Below are 16,228 nucleotides of genomic sequence, written 5' to 3'. Positions count from 1 at the left end.
GAAGACATTTACTTCTAAGTTTGACAATATGTAGGTAACTGTTCGGGCGGTCAAACAGGAGTCAGCTGATACCAGACTTACTGTTGATAGATTGCAGGAGAAACTGGTCCAGTACAAGGACAAACAGCGGCAAAATAATCTATCAAATTCCTCCAAAGTAATCTTCCTAAATGGATTCCGGCTTTGGAGGGCAGACCTATTGAGATCGAAAGAGCCCACCGCATCTACAGTGGAAAGGAAGGCCATAGAAATAGGCAGCGCACCTTGATTTTCAAGCTGCTGCGTTACAACGACCGCCAAGCCATTCTCGCTGGAGCTCTGACCAGCACCACCCTGCAGCATGGTAGCTGTTCAATTTACTTTTTCCTGGATTAGAGCAATGTCACAGCTCAGAAGAGACAGGATATGGCGCAAGCCAGGAAACGTCTGATTCAGAAGGGGATCAAGTCTTTCCTGATTTATCCAGCTCTGGTTAAGGTAAGTGTTTCATGGGGGGAAACGCTGGCTATTTAAAACACCTATAGAAGTTAGATTTTGCGTTCTCTTTGGAGTCTGCATGTCCTGTTTCAGCAATGGATGCAACTCAGCAAGGGATCTGAACTGTGAAACGATGTCTGAAGTTAACCGGGACTTAAGGTTTGACAACACTGACATTACTCATTGCTTATTGACAAATTATTTGTTTTTGTGGTTGCATTTGTGCTATACTGTAAAGTACTTTTTTTTTCTTCTTGGGGCTAGTTGTATAAGGTAATAAAATAATAAACCGATATACAGATGTTTTTTGTCTTGTGGTTTACTTGGAGTCCGGGCGGGGGTTTAGAGATCAGAATGTTACCTTGCTGTGTTGAGGGGTCACGAATCAACAAAGTTTTATGTTTTTGGCAGATAAGATAGTCATTTATACCTCTCTGCTGACTGCCTTGTGTTTATTGTTAATATGTCTCAGTGTTGACTTTCCTCGAATCTGTTCTTTATTGTTGTTCTATTTGCCAGTGCTTGCCTATAATTATATTGTACTGTTTTGCATACCATATCTGTCCGATATCTATTTCAACTGGTATATTATCTTTTCACACAATGTGCTCTTTGCTGCAACTAGTAGAATACATGCTATATCTGTCTTAATTGTGTTTGTTTTCCTGAGAGAGAGGTTTTTGTTTGTTGATCCACCATGATGGCTGATATTAATATTCTATCTTTGAACGTCCGTGGCTTAAATACGCCTGTTAAACGCACAAAGTGTTTAGATTTTTTGCACTGTAAAAGGATATCAATTGCATTAATACAGGAATCTCATCTTAAATCTGAGGACATTCACCAGTTTCAAAATAAACACTTTCGTGTTGCAGCATACTCTTCTGCAACTAATAAAACTAAGGGGGTTCTTATATTGGTAAATAGAAAACGAAAACTTTCTGTTGAAGGATCTGGGAGTGATGACTCAGGGTGTTTTGTTTATTTGCTAGATTCCTTGAACAATGTTAAATTTGCTTTTGTTTCTATTTATGCCCCTGATGACTATGATATTCACTTTCTTCCTGGTATAGCGAATGCTTGTCTAGATTTCTCCGAGCACCAGGTAATAATAGGAGGAGATTTCAATGCAGTAAGTAATCCGGTTTTAGATCAACCTAATCCCAATTCAGCTGATAATTGTTTGAATTCGTCAGTGGTTTTTAATAATTTTATTAGAGATACTATTTTGCAGGATATTTGGCGTTTGAAGAATAATGCAAAGGACTACACCACCTTTTCTGCTCGACACAAAACCTATTCTCGGATTGACTATATTCTTACCTCATCTACACTTATTGAATATGTGACAAATTGACATACTGCCAATATTGATTTCGGATCATTCCCCTGTACTATGTAATATATTACCCTCCACAGGCAAAGCTATGGCGTTTTAATACTTATTTTTTACAATATTCAGAGTTTATTACACAATTTAATAATAAACTACAAGTATTTATTAATTTAATCTCAGTTCTACTAAGAATCCTCAGGTTCTTTGGGAAGTTTCTAAGTGTTTTCTGAGCGGTAATTGCACTGCATTTTCTTCCCATATACACACCTCTAGAAACAAACAAATTATTAACCTTGAAACCCAAATTCAAATTTTAGAGAAAGGACAGAAGCAGGCTTTTTCTAATGATAGAGCAAAACAATTAAATATTCTCAAAACCAAATTTAAAGCTCTGATGTTATTGCGAGCAGAATTCCTCATTCATCACACCAAGCAAAATTATTATTACCACGGGGAAAGAGCTAGTAGATTACCTGCTATGAGACTAAAGCATAATGAATGTTTGGCAGCAATTAGGACGGTTAAAACTGTAAATAATGTATTGGTTACAAAACCTAAAGAAATTAATAAAACATTTCAAGAATACTATTCCAAATTGTATACACCAGAGACCACTACAGATCACGCTGCTTGTAACAAATTTTTAATTGAACTAAATCTACCTAAACTGGATCCTGATCAAAGTAAACTTCTTGATACACCTATTACCTTAGAAGAATTAAAACAGAGAATTAAATCTATGCAAAAGCATAAGTCTCCGGGCTTAGATGGCCTCCACCCTGAGTTCTTGCTAGCAATATGGGATATAGCTGGTCCTCTTATATTGAACTCTATAAACTACGCTATTGGAACAAGCTCTTTTCACAGGAATCAAAATACAGCCTTAATCTCACTATTATTGAAAAAAAAAGATCCAAATGAATGTTCCAGTTAGCGTCCAATTTCCCTTATATGCACTGATGCAAAGCTCAATGTTAAGGTCATGGCTTCTAGATTAGAACAATATATTGGTAGTTTGATCCACTTTGATCAAACAGGCTTCATGACAGGGCGTCTAGCTTCTCACAATATTCGTAGATTACTGCATGTCATTTGTGATGCTGCCTCCCACTTTGAATCTTGTGCAGTTTTTTCCCTGGATGCGGAAAAGGCATTCGATCAAATTGAGTGGCATGACCACTGGTTGGTCTTGGAAGCTTTGGATTTGGTCCAGGTTTTATTCATATGGTGCAAGTACCATATAACAATTCTTTGGCATCTGTGATGACTGGTAGCTGTCAATCCTCCCCTTTTAAACTTCAATGGGGAACACGTCAAGGATGTCCTCTCTCCCCATTGCTATTTGCTCTATCGTTGGAACCGCTAACTCAAGCTGTTAGATATAGATATCTCTCCAATAACAACCACAGGCCCAAAACATTACATTTCTCTTTACGCAGATGACATTCTTTTATATCTGTCAAATATCTCAGAATCAACTCCTCGTTGTCTAGCACTATTTATTAAATTTGGCAGTATATCTGGTTATAAAAATAATTGGGCTAAATCAATTGTAATGCCTCTAAATCTAGCTGCAAGGAATGCAGTACTCCCTATTACAATCCCAACTGATAATAAATTTATATATTTGGAATACAGATTCACCCCTCTCTGCAACTTACAAACAAAGTTAATTACACTACTTTATTCGACAAAATTAAACAAGACCTGCAGAGATGGTCTCCCTTGCATTTATCTTTACAAGGCAGGATAGCCACGATTTAAAATGAACATATTACGAGAGTTAATTTTTTATTTTCTATGTTACCCCTATCCCCATATTCTACTTTTTTTAAGGAAGCCAATTCTATTATATCTAAATTTATTTGGAATGAAAAACGTCCCCGCATTCGTCTAACGGCATTGCAACGCACAAAGGTCAACGGTGGATTGTCTCTTCCTGATCTTAAACTATACTATTGGGCTTTTCAAGTTAGAGTCTTAAAAACATGGAACAACATAGACTCAAAGGCCGTCAGGCACAATTTGGAAGCAGTTATAGTTCACCCACATAGAGTGCAGGACTATACTGGCATCTCCAAGAAAAACTTAAAATTTCAAATTTGGCCATATTGTTGCAAATTAATTAAAAGCTTGGTACGATGTGAAAAAATTTATGGGAGGTTTATTAATTAATTACATTTATTAAGTTTTCTCATTTGTCTCCTATTTGGAAAAATAATCATTTTACTGACAGGAGGTAAGCCTTTTATATACCCTGTCTGGTCAAATAGCAGTGTGCATAGTTTTAAATATATTTTTAACTGTAAAGGCCTTCGAACGTTCCAGGAACTCAAGGAAGACACACTCCCAGGTTTCTCTTATTTTCTATATTTAGACTAAGGTCTGCTTTTTCGTGTCTATGGGGTTCCTTGGGACTCAGATGTATATCCTCATCCTTTGGTAGACTGGCTGGTGAAAGACAGCTGTTCAAGAGGGACAGTCTCAACTATTTATGGACACTTGCTGAAACAAGCATGTAATACTCTACCCGTTACAAATATTTGGGAGCGTGAAATGAAAAAGCTGGGCTTTTCTCTTGATTGGAACAATGTATGGAACAATATGTTTTTAGCTTCCAAGAACCCAGCTCACCAATTAATACACTGTAAACTTATCCATAAAGCATATGCTACTCCATACATACTGTTTAAAATGAAAAGGTCCCCTAGTCCGCTCTGTGCAGTTTGTCAGGCTGGTGCAGTGGGCACATACCTACACATGTTTTGGGAATGTCCGATTGTGACTGCGTTCTGGGACAGTGTAGCTCAAACTATTGCTGAGCTGACTGAGGTTCAGATCATAAAAAATCTGGTTGTATTTCTATTGAATAATGACTCCTCCCTGGGCCTTTCTCTACACCAGAGCAGGATACTGCTGGCAGGGTTAACTGCAGCCAAGAAATCCATTTTACAGCTTTGTATAGACCCTACTCCTCCTATGATTGCTACCTGGCTCTCGGACTCTAGAAACATTGTTTTTTGGAATTCTCCACAGCCAGGATTAATAAGGCATGCCTGAGAACTATACAGAACTATAAAGCTCCAACACCCCAGCCCTGGATCTGCAATGCCTGCTTGTGGTAGTGTACTGGCATACTTGCCTCAGGCGGCCGAGGAGAACACACAGGAGACTTTTTTTATACTGATGCTCCGCTGAGATACGCCAACCTGCCTGCTGGAACAGCATGGAGTACAACTGCTGCCAATTTGGCTACGCTGATGTTTAAATGACTGGGGCTTCCTTTCCATTTTACCTTCATAATAGCTTCTATTTTTGGTATGTATTTATTTTTAGATAACGATATTGTAGTAACTTTTTCTTAGCTATTTTATTATTATTTTAATGTGCAAGCATTGGCAATGTTATAAATAGTTTATTTTAGTATTTTTTGTTTTGTTTCTGTTATTAAAAAAAAACAAAAAAACAATTGAATACACAACCTAATGAGATCCATACATGTAGTCTTCACTTCAACTGTTTTATAATTCTGTGTCCAGCATAGAAATAGTACATCGCTACACTCATACTTATGTCATGGGAAAAAAGTTTCAATATTGCATCCGCAGAAACTCTGCATGATATATCAACATTTTAACCATACAACTGATAGATTTTAATACTACTTTTGTGCATAAAGCTTAATTAAACGAAACATTATTACTATTAGTGGATTTAAATAGATTTTTTAGTGATGTTTTGTATTTTAATCCAAGTCATACCGCGTACAATTTGAACATAGCAATGTGAATAACAATACATGTATGTATATTTGTAAGTCTGTTAAAGTAACCAAAAAAGATTCGGAAATAAATGTTTTGGTAACTGAATGGGGAACGGTACACTTAACACACACACACTCAAAAACAGAACATTCTGATAAACGTTTGCTCGTTAAGCTCTAATAGGTCATTTTAAAAACAATAAAGTGAGGAAAATACAGAAATGATGAATGCATTTATGAAATATAGGTGAATACATTACTGCATATTACCTTTTAGTTCTGAGTGGTGAGCGTCGGATGTAGTAGCCACTAGAGGCCGCTAGTCTGCAGAGACACCTCTCTTTTTCAATTATTTTCTTTAATATAGTAAGATACAGTAATAATCAAAAAAACAAAATTGCACAATGAAGGGCTTTTCAATATGTAAAGGCTATTAAAGTCGATAGTACAAAGAAAAGAATACCTTCAGTAATGAGTTCCAGGACACAAGCTTTAGGTCTTGTATAATCTAAGTCTGAGAAGTGCTGTCTTACAAATCTATTACTGCACTTGGAATCAAATAAACTAACATTTGAATACGCAAATCTAGAAAGGTAGGGTCTAGAAGATTGTATTCAAATGATGATTTACAGAGGTGAAAAAGGCTGCTAGGAATGGTGTCAAATACTAATGCATATTCTTTTGGAGTCACTGGAACATTACATTTATCCAAAAATTCTAAGTAATTTAGAGGGTCACCATTGGCTTTTAACAGATCATAAACAAATATTATATTATTAGCAAACCATTTGTGTTTAAATATAGATTTCCTTTTGTACAATATGCATCTATTGTTCCAGATAGGAGGTCTGTGAGGAGAGAAGTTGTGACAAAAAGCAATCTTGCTGCTTTCAGTACCTCAAGATAGAATCCAGTTTACCTGGTAATTTCTGATTATCAAAGTCACATTTAAGCAAGCAGCTCAGACCCCCATAATTGAAACCACATTGAGTCATCCCCTGACAAGGCCTTCCTGATTCATTTTACTCAAAGTGTTCTCTAAATTTGTGAAATTTATAATGTTTAATCCACCTTTACAATATTTATTGGATATGACAGTTTTTTTTTAATTTTATGATTTTTATTTCTCCATATGAAGTTAAAAATGACTTTATTTACTTTATCTGACCATAAGAGGTTGTAGAAAGCATTAAAGCCGGATAAACCAACCTGGATATCCCTTCCACTTTGGAGAGTAAAACCCTCCCTTGTAAAGTGAGATCTCTTTGAAGCTAGATATTAAATATCTGAGAGGCCCTTTCTATCCTGGAAGAGAAGTTATGCTTGATTCTATGGGTTTAATTTTTACATACATATATCCCTGAATATTTTACTTTATCACACACCTTTATATAACTGTGTAGGGTATTTAGAGCTCCAGCAACCTGCTCTTTATCTTTTAGGAGAAGAGTTGTGTCATCGGCAAGTTGGCTAATAAGAAATGGACGATCACCAATATTAACCCCTTCAAATGAATTATTGTATCTTATTAAGATGGAGAGTGTCTCCATAGCCAAAACAAAAAGAAAGGGGGACAAAGGGCAATCTTGTAGGATACCTCTTATTATATTAAATCTGGATGACGTACCATTAGACAGGCCAAATTAGCTATTGTTGTCTTTGTATAGAATCCTAATATAATTCATGAATTGGTTACCACATTGAAAATATTCCAACATTTTAAATAAAAAAATAATGCTTTACAGAATCAAATCACATGTTCATAATCCAACATGTCAAAAACCAGTCGGATATTATTAATTATATATCTGCCCAAGACAAACTGACTGAGGTTCATTTATTAAATAGGGTAAGGTGCATTTCAATTTGTTTGACATAATTAAAGCAATAATTTTATAATCTGAATTTAAAACACAGATCCAATTCATTCTGAAAACACTGATCCAATTCATTCTGAAAACACTGATCCAATTCCTTCTGAAAACACTGATCCAATTCCTTCTGAAAACACTGATCCAATTCAATTGGAAGGCCATCAGGGCCAGGTGACTTACCACATGCAAGTTTTTTTTTATTGCTGCAGAGACCTCCTCCATCCCATATCCTTATCACAATACTTTAACACTATCAACCAAAACAGGGGAGTTACATTTTCTAATCCCTGAGAAAAATAAAGTATTTTCTTTAGATAAATTGTAAGTACATAAGCTTTCTGGAGAATTCAGTGACATATTCAGAGATTTCAATATAATCACAAGTTATTTTTTCCATTAACCATTACACTTGTGATGTTATTCTTTCGAATAAGAACATAAGAAGAACATAAGAAAGTTTACAAATGAGAGGAGGCCATTCGGCCCATCTTGTTCGTTTGGCTGTTAGTAGCTCATTGATCCCAAAATGTCATCAAGCAGCTTCTTGAAGGATCCCAGGGTGTCGGCTTCAACAACATTACTGGGGAGTTGATTCCAGACCCTCACGATTCTCTGTGTAAAAAAGTGCCTCCTATTTTCTGTTCTGAATGCCCCTTTGTCTAATCTCCATTTGTTACCCCTGGTCCTTGTTTCTTTTTTCACATCGAAAAAGTCCCTTGGGTCGACATTGTCAATACCTTTTAGAATTTGTAATGCTTGAATTAGGTCACCACATAGTCTTCTTTGTTCAAGACTGAACAAATTCAATTATGTTAAGCTGTCTGCATATGACATGTGTCACAAAGATGGCCTGAATGGGGGATGTCAGACCAGAAGCAGGAAATAAACAGAGAGGTGGAGTTTGGTGGAGCTGAGCGAATGCTTTTCACTCAGCATTTAATAAATAAACAGAACAGTAAATAAAAAGGTTGTAACAAAAACAGCACACGGGACGTGAAGCCAAAATAAACAGACAAACAAAATGGACTAACACTTACACAAACAGTGGACTAACAGACAAACAAGGTGAGTGAAAACAACAGTCATATAAATTACTTTAAGTTTTCTCGTTCTTAATTCTCTCCTCTCCACACCCGTTCTCCACTCACCAAACACACAACCCCGAGTGGGTGAAAACATGTTGCTTTTATGCAGCTGTACCAAGACTCGACTGCTAATCAATCATTCAATTGGAGTCTCGGTACAACTGCACGTGAATTAATAAAGTGCAATTGCCCATGCTCACATATTACTTTTTACTTGCACGTGAAGTGCTGTGCAATCCTCGTGCCTAAATATAAATATATATTTTTAAACACACGTGAAACACGGACCCGTTTATATCCCATGTATCAGTGTCTATACACCAACATTTAACACACCACACACAACATATACAGAAAATACACACAGGGGCAGGCACTTTGTCACACATGCCTTTTAAACTTGGAATAATTCTGGTCGCTCTTCTTTGCACTTTCTAGAGCAGCAATATCCTTTCTGTAGCGAGGTGACCAGAACTGAACACAATATTCAAGATGAGGTCTTACTAATGCATTGTACAGTTTTAGCATTACTTCCCTTGATTTAAATTCAACACTTTTCACAAGCATCATGTGAAAAGTGTTGAATGACGGGATGGACTGCATTTAAATAACAAGGGAACTAGTCTACTTGGAGAAAAGATCCTCGAGCAGGTTCGGAAGCATTTAAACTAGAAAGGAAGGGGGGAGAAATCAACAAAAAAACAGAAGGGAGACCGCATCAAAACAAGAACAACAACTCAGGTAAGACAACCATTAAATGTATTTATCTAAATTCTAGAAGTATCAGAAACAAAATTCTAGAACTTGAAGCTACTGCACTAACAGGTAACTATGATGTGATAGGTGTTACAGAAATGTGGTTATCTGAGAGTGATGGGGACGAATATAATATTTGTGGGTATACACTGTATAGGAAAGACAGGCAGGACAGAAGAGGAGGAGGGGTAGCGCTATACATAAGAAACAGTCTTGAAGCCCAGGTGTTAAACCTGGACAAAGAAAATAAAACCGAATCAATATGGGTCAGAATAACAGACAAAAATTCAAAAGGGCATAATAATAGGAGCATGCTATAGACCGCCAGATTCAGATGGTGAGCACAATAATCTGTTATACAATGACATTAGAAATGTGTGTAGCAAAGGAGAAGCCATACTAATGGGGGATTTCAACTTCCCCCAAATAAAATGGGAAAACCCGGTGGGTAGCGCGAAGGATGAAATAGAAATGGTGGAAATGACAAATGACTGCTTCCTAACACAATTTGTCAAGGCACCCACTAGAGGGGAGGCATGCCTTGATTTAGTCTTTTCAAATAACGAAGATAGAATAACTAAAACAGAGGTCAGAGAACCACTGGCAAACTCAGACCACAACATGGTCTCATTTGAAGTGTTTTTTAAATCCTCAAAAGTAAAGACTAAAGCTAAGGTTTACAATTTTAGAAAAGCAAACTATGAAGGCATGAAACAGAGACTAACAGAAGTAGATTGGAGTAAAATAGAGAAAACACCCACAGAAGAAGGATGGTTGTTCTTCAAAAATGTAGTACTAGAGGCGCAAAACAATTATATCCCTAAAGTAGACAAATCTAAATGTAAAACTAAATTGCCAAAATGGTTTAATAGATCAATTAAAAAAAATATTCAGCGAAAAAAGGCACTTTACAGAGCATTAAAAAAGGACCAAAAAGAAAGTACACAGAAAGAGTACACAGAACTGCAAATGCAAGTCAAAAAGGAAGTTAGAAAGGCCAAGAGAGAAATAGAAATGAACATTGCTAAGGGAGCTAAAACCAATTCCAAAATGTTTTTCCAATATTACAACAGCAAGAGAACATTCAAAGAGGAGATTAAATGTTTAAGAGATACAAATGGCAAAATCATAGAGGAAGAAAAAAAAATAGCAAATATGTTAAATGATTACTTTTCACAAGTTTTTACAAAGGAAGATACTGACAACATGCCCCACATGTCATCCAGTTCCTATCCAGTTTTAAATAACTTTAGCATAACTGAGGCAGAAGTGTTAAAGGGACTAGGAGCTCTTAAAATAAACAAATCCCCTGGGCCGGATGAGATCCTCCCAGTAGTACTCAAAGAAATGAAAGAAGTAATTTACAAACCGCTAACCAAGATCATGCAGCAGTCTCTTGACACAGGGGTGGTACCGACAGACTGGAAAATTGCAAACGTAATACCGATCCACAAAAAGGGAAACAAAACTGAACCAGGTAACTACAGACCAGTAAGCCTGACTTCTATTATATGCAAACTTATGGAAACTATAATAAGATCCAAAATGGAAAATTACCTATATGGTAACAGGGTCCTGGGAGACAGTCAACATGGTTTTAGGAAAGGGAGATCGTGTCTAACTAACTTGCTTGATTTTTTTGAGGATGCAACATCGATAATGGATAATTGCAAAGCATATGACATGGTTTATTTAGATTTCCAGAAAGCTTTTGACAAAGTCCCGCACAAAAGATTAATTCTCAAACTGAACGCAGTTGGGATTCAAGGAAACACATGTACATGGATTAGGGAGTGGTTAACATGTAGAAAACAGAAAGTACTGATTAGAGGAAAAACCTCAGAATGGAGTGAGGTAACCAGTGGTGTACCACAGGGATCAGTATTAGGTCCTCTGCTATTCCTAATCTACATTAATGATTTAGATTCTGGTATAGTAAGCAAACTTGTTAAATTTGCAGACGACACAAAAGTAGGAGGAGTGGCAAACACTGTTGCAGCAGCAAAGGTCATTCAAAATGATCTAGACAAGATTCAGAACTGGGCAGACACATGGCAAATGACATTTAATAGAGAAAAGTGTAAGGTACTGCACGCAGGAAATAAAAATGTACATTATAAATATCATATGGGAGATATTGAAATTGGAGAAGGAATCTATGAAAAAGACCTAGGAGTTTTTGTTGACTCAGAAATGTCTTCATCTAGGCAATGTGGGGAAGCTATAAAAAAGGCTAACAAGATACTCGGATACATTGTGAAAAGTGTTGAATTTAAATCAAGGGAAGTAATGTTAAAACTGTACAATGCACTTGTAAGACCTCATCTTGAATATTGTGTGCAGTTCTGGTCACCTCGCTATAAAAAAGATATTGCTGCTCTAGAAAGAGTGCAAAGAAGAGCGACCAGAATTATTCCGGGCTTAAAAGGCATGTCATATGCAGACAGGCTAAAAGAATTGAATCTGTTCAGTCTTGAACAAAGAAGACTACGTGGCGACCTAATTCAAGCATTCAAAATTCTAAAAGGTATTGACAGTGTCGACCCAAGGGACTTTTTCAGCCTGAAAAAAGAAACAAGGACCAGGGGTCACAAATGGAGTTTAGAAAAAGGGGCATTCAGAACAGAAAATAGGAGACACTTTTTTACACAGAGAATTGTGAGGGTCTGGAATCAACTCCCCAGTAATGTTGTTGAAGCTGACACCCTGGGATCCTTCAAGAAGCTGCTTGATGAGATTTTGGGATCAATAAGCTACTAACAACCAAACGAGCAAGATGGGCCGAATGGCCTCCTCTCGTTTGTAAACTTTCTTATGTTCTTATGTTCTTATGAAAAGTGTTGAATTTAAATCAAGCATTTCACCGAGCATCTTGTTGGCCTTTTTTTTTTATAGCTTCCCCACACTGTCTAGATGAAGACATTTCTGAGTCAACAAAAACTCCTAAGTCTTTTCATAGAGTCCTTCTTTAATTTCAGTATCTCCCATATAATATTTATAATGCACATTTGTATTTCCTGCGTGCAATACCTTACACTTTTCTCTATTAAATGTCATTTGCCATGTGTCTGCCCAGTTCTGAATCTTGTCTAGATCATTTTGAATGACCTTTGCTGCTGCAACAGTGTTTGCCACTCTTTCTATTTTTGTGTCGTCTGCAAATTTAACAAGTTTGCTTACTATACCAGAATATAAATCATTAATGTAGATTAGGAATAGCAGAGGATCTAGTACTGATCCCTGTGGTACTCCACTGGTTACCTCACTCCATTCTGAGGTTTCTCCTCTAATCAGTACTTTCTGTTTTCTACATGTTAACCACTCCCTAATCCATGTACATGTGTTTCCTTGAATCCCTACTGTGTTCAGTTTGAGAATTAATCTTTTATGTGGAACTTTGTCAAAAGTTTTCTGGAAATCTAAATAAACCATGTCATATGCTTTGCAATTATCCATTATCGATGTTGTATCCTCAAAAAAATCAAGCAGGTTAGTTAGACAAAATCTCCCTTTCCTAAAACCATGTTGACTGTCTCCCAGGATACTGTTACCATATAGGTAATTTTCCATTTTGGATCTTATTATAGTTTCCATAAGTTTGCATATAAGTCAGGCTTATTGGTCTGTAGTTACCTGGTTCAGTTTTGTTTCCCTTTGTGTGGATCTGTATTACGTTTGCAATTTTCCAGTCTGTCGGTACAACCCCTGTGTCAAGAGACTGCTGCATGATCTTGGTTAGCGGTTTGTAAATAACTTCTTTCATTTCTTTGAGTACTATTGGGAGGATCTCATCTGGCCCAGGGGATTTGTTTATTTTAAGAGCTCCTAGTCCCTTTAACACTTCTGCCTTGGTGATGCTAAAGTTATTTAAAACTGGATAGGAACTGGATGACATGTGGGGCATGTTGTCCGTATCCTCCTTTGTAAAAACTTGTGAAAAGTAATCATTTAACATATTTGCTATTTTTTTTTCTTCACCTTTGATTTTGCCATTTGTATCTCTTAGACATTTACCCTCCTCTTTGAATGTTCTCTTTCTGTTAAAAACATTTTGGAATTGGTTTTAGCCCCCTTAGCAATGTTCATTTCTATTTCTCTCTTGGCCTTTCTAACTTCCTTTTTGACCTGCATTTGCAGTTCCGTGTACACTTTCTGTGTACTTTCTTTTTGGTCCCTTTTTAACCCTCTGTATAGTGCCTTTTTTCGTTGAATTTTTTTTTTAATTGGTCTATTAAACCATTTTGGCAATTTAGTTTTACATTTAGATTTGTCAACTTTAGGGATGTAATTGTTTTGCGCCTCTAGTACTACATTTTTGAAGACCAGCCATCCTTTTTCTGTGGATGTTTACTCTATTTTACTCCAAACTATTTCTGTTAGTCTCTGTTTCATACCTTCATAGTTTGCTTTTCTAAAATTGTAAACCTTAGCTTTAGTCATTACTTTTGGGGTTTTAAAAAGCATTATTCATTATTTGATAAAGTAACAAAAGTGATATCTATAACAAAAACATTATCAATGTAAAAAAAAACAAGTTAGTAATATTAATATACACAACAAAAAGTAAACAATAATGTTATATGACACTACCAGCAATGGTAGTGTAGAGGACAATACAAGACTGTACAAACACAAAAAAAAAAAAAAACACAATACAACAAACTATAAATCAAAGGTGCTGTGAAAATGGCAGGCCTTGCAGCAGCCCCGATCACAGTGATCGCTATGTTTTTATACTGACGCTCCACTGAGATACACCAACCTGCCTGCTGGAACACCTGATTGCTTTCAGCTGCTGCTCCATGCAGACAGGTAATCGTCCCTGGCAGAGTGCCACAGCAGTTAAACAATTAAATCAATTTATTTACAACATTTAACCCAAAAATATACAATAAAACTACATATTACCCGTGTGCAGGGCTTGCGACCTCACTGCTCCATCAACGACTTCCCATACACTTATCTTGGATTCTCATTATCCCTTGCACTCATTGCCATTATTGGTCTTGTTCATCATCTTCATTGTTGGAAATATATTGCTTCATGCTCTTTCAGCTATTCCTGTATGTATGAGCTAAATGTCTGTCCATGTGTGCCCTGATCTACCTGTGCCTTACCTGCATGTTGTCAGTTTGTCTACCCAAAGCACAGTTGTCTGCGCCTGTGATGATGCCTAATCCATTCTCTGACTGTCTTTCTCTCTGTAATAGTGCTTGTAAGGAAAACCAAGAACACTCCAGTCTGTGTTGAGCACTTTCTTTGGCACATGTGTCTTAGCATCTTTATTCAGCTGACAAGGGAATGAGTATTTCAATGTGAAGTGGAGCGATCAAAAAAAGAAGACAAGTTAGAAGCAACAATTGTGTGAATGTTGGGCCCCAGCACCTTTCCAATTGTGTCTATTTGCTTGATGCTTGACAAGGTTGTCCCAATTGCTTCTCCTAACTTGGGCTTTTGTGTTTTATATCACCACTTTAAATGGCTGTTGTGTTTTTCTAACTTGTTTTTTTACATTGACAATGTTTTTGTTATAGATAGTACATTACAGTACTGCTAAAAAAGCATATCATTTCTTGAAAAAGGATTGCTGAAAGCTATATGTATATACAGTGGCTTGCGAAAGTATTGACCCCTTGGCATTTTTCCTATTTTGTTGCCTTACAACCTGGAATTAAAATGGATTTTTAGGGGTTTGTATCATTTGATTTACACAACATGCCTACCACTTTGAAGATGCTAAATATTTTTTATTGTGAAACATACAAGAAATAAGACAAAAAAACAGAAAACTTGAGCGTGCATAAGTATTCACCCCCCCAAAGTCAATACTTTGTAGAGCCACCTTTTGCAGCAATTAGAGCTGCAAGTCTCTTGGGGTATGCATCTATAAGCTTGGCACATCTAGCCACTGGGATTTTTGTCCATTCTTCAAGGCAAAACTGCTCCAGCTCCTTCAAGTTGGATGGGTTCTGCTGATGTACAGCAATCTTTAAGTCATACCACAGATTCTCAATTGGATTGAGGTCTGGGCTTTGACTAGACCATTCCAAGACATTTAAATGTTTCCCCGTAAACCACTCGAGTGTTGCTTTAGCGGTATGCTTAGGGTCATTGTCCTGCTGGAAGGTGAACCTCCGTCCCAGTCTCAAATCTCTGGAAGACTGAAACAGGTTTCCCTCAAGAATTTCCCTGTATTTAGCGCCATCCATCATTCCTTCAATTCTGACCAGTTTCCCAGTCCCTGCCGATGAAAAACATCCCCACAGCATGATGCTGCCACCACCATGCTTCACTGTGGGGATGGTGTTCTCGGGGTGATGAGAGGTGTTGGGTTTGCGCCAGACATAGCGTTTTCCTTGATGGCCAAAAAGCTCAATTTTAGTCTCATCTGACCAGAGTACCTTCTTCCATATGTTTGGGGAGTCTCCCACATGCCTTTTGGCGAACACCAAACGTGTTTGCTTATTTTTTTCTTTAAGCAATGGCTTTTTTCTGGCCACTCTTCCATAAAGCCCAGCTCTGTGGAGTGTATGGCTTAAAGTGGTCCTATGGACAGATACTCCAATCTCCGCTGTGGAGCTTTGCAGCTCCTTCAGGGTTATCTTTGGTCTCTTTGTTGCCTCTCTGATTAATGCCCTCCTTGCCTGGTCCGTGAGTTTTGGTGGGCAGCCCTCTCTTGCCAGGTTTGTTGTGGTGCCATATTCTTTCCATTTTTTAATAATGGCTTTAATGGTGCTCCGTGGGATGTTCAAAGTTTCAGATATTTTTTTATAACCCAACCCTGACCTGTACTTCTCCACAACTTTGTCCCTGACCTGTTTGGAGAGCTCTTTGGTCTTTATGGTGCCGCTTGCTTGGTGGTGCCCCTTGCTTAGTGGTGTTGCAGACTCTGGGGCCTTTCAGAACAGGTGTATATACTGAGATCATGTGACAGATC

This window comes from Polyodon spathula, chromosome 22 (assembly GCF_017654505.1).
Source record: "Polyodon spathula isolate WHYD16114869_AA chromosome 22, ASM1765450v1, whole genome shotgun sequence".
Lineage (NCBI taxonomy): Eukaryota > Metazoa > Chordata > Actinopteri > Acipenseriformes > Polyodontidae > Polyodon > Polyodon spathula.
This window is presented reverse-complemented; position numbering follows the sequence as displayed.